The following is a 2,123-nucleotide window of genomic DNA, read 5'->3' on the forward strand; positions in this document are numbered from 1 at the left end:
AAGGAGACCACATATTATACACAACAGCACTTTTTTCTGCACAACAGCAGTCTTCCAAAATGGATTGAGGATATAACTGTTGGCAGTGAAGTAATAAAGACAAAGTAATCCTAAAACATATTACTTTAAGACAACAGTTGTTCAGAGTAAAACAGAAATACATATAAAATGAAATGGTTGAGAGAGATGGGTGTTTTCTCTTGTATCCTATGCTCTGCCATGAACTTAAAAGTAGAGAGCTAAATCCATGTAAGTTTCTTTAAGTAATATGGCTTGAGTAATTCTATGTAGGGGCAAAGTAGGTTACATATATATGCTTCCCATATTTACCAGTGCTTTAAAATCTCTGGATTTTGGCAAGAGTTAGAAGTAAGGCATAGTAATATTCATTTAAATGGGTAATATTTATTTATCCATTCAGTCATTTAATTATTCACTCAACAAACATTCATTATTCACTTGCTGGACATTCTTTGCTGTATAATCAGAGAAGAATGCTAGCAAATACAAGTCTGAAGATTTAAGCAGTTATTTGAAAAGCTAATTTTATATACTTCCCAGTATAGTTAGGCCAGATATCTTAAAAGCTTGGACTCTCTTCATATATTTTAATGGCAAAATTTGATGCAAATTGATATTTTATATATGTGATAAGATTATTTTTTGACATATAACATTGAAGATAAATAAATTCACCTAGTATATATTCATGAACAGTACATTTCAGGCTACATATCTAAAAGTACATCAGAAGGCAGAAGTGATTATCTTGTCAAAGCTGTAATCCAGAAATTTAAATATTTCTTTAACTGTGTTACAGTTAAAGCAGTAACAATTAAGCTCATCGAGGCTATTTTCTAAGTAATAATTTTCTTAGTGCTGCTATAACATCCTTGTTCCTAAGTGTTTATGTCATGGAATTAAAAAGCAGGGTCACAACTGTGTAGAAAAGAGAGAACAATTTGTCAGTTCCTACAGAATGATTAGATTTGGGTCTTAAATAGATGATGGTAGCAGATCCAAAAGAATAAAACAACAACCAGCAGGTGGGAAGAACATGTAGAGAAGGCTTTGGCCTGCCCTTGAGCTGTTGGCAGTCTCAGAATGGTGGAAATGATTTTGCTGTAGGAGGCAAGCATTAATGTAAAAGGGGCTGCAACAAAGAACATAGCTACTAAATACACAGATATCTCATACCCAGAAGTGTTCCTGCAGGCCAGCCTGAGAATGGAGGGATGTCACAAAAGAAGTGGCTAATTTTGTTAGAATCACAGAAATGCAGAGAGAATATTTGCAATGCTTTCCCTAAATGGACTGGGATTCCACTGACCCAGGAACAAACTGCCAGCTGGGTACACATCTTTTGGTTCATGACTAGAGGATAGTGCAGAGGGTTACAAATGGCTACATAGCCATCATAGGCCATCACAGCCAGGAGGAAACATTCAGTGTTTCCCAGCATAGGAAAGAAGCACATTTGGGTGGCACAATTCAGCCTAGAAATGACTCTATCCTTAGTCCAAAGGTTCACCAGAATCCTGGGGACAGTGATGGACACATAGCAGATTTCCAAAGAAGAAAAATTTTCCAGGAAAAAATACATGGGTTTCTGTAGTGCAGGATCAACCCTGGTTATTATGACTATGAGACTATTTCCAACTAATGTAAGTAAGTAAACCATGGATAACACACCAAAGAGAAATGCTTGGAGATTTGGAAGATCAGAGAATCCCAGGAATACAAATTGCATCACTGTGGAATCATTGCCTTTTTCTTTTTTCTTTTCATGTTTCATCTGTAGGAATGATTTAATCAGAAATACAAGTTACTCCACTTTTCTTGGATTTGCTTTTCTCATGTATAAACTGAGGATGGAATTCACTCCAATTTTTCCAATTCTGAACAAGAAAAAATCTTATAAATGCCAGTGGTTCTATGTGTCAATAAGTGAAACATGTTTGTTTTTTTTTAAATCTGTTATGGGTTTTTGTATTTCCTTGTTTCTGGTGAAAACATATGTGATTTTTGAATTTTGTTATCTATCTGAACATTTGAAATTTCAAAAGCTGATTTTTTGTTCAATTATAGTAATTATTCTATTCTTTCAGTTGTCATGCTACTCT

The 2,123-nt window shown here is 34.6% G+C and overlaps 1 pseudogene; it reads right to left on the reverse strand.

The window, feature by feature from the left end:
* Positions 1 to 850: 850 nt before the first annotated feature.
* LOC119517932 lies at positions 851 to 1,804 on the reverse strand (annotated as a pseudogene).
* Between the last annotated feature and the right edge of the window lie 319 nt (positions 1,805 to 2,123).

The sequence above is a fragment of the Choloepus didactylus genome, chromosome 21 (assembly GCF_015220235.1).
Source record: "Choloepus didactylus isolate mChoDid1 chromosome 21, mChoDid1.pri, whole genome shotgun sequence".
Classification (NCBI taxonomy): Eukaryota; Metazoa; Chordata; class Mammalia; order Pilosa; family Megalonychidae; genus Choloepus; species Choloepus didactylus.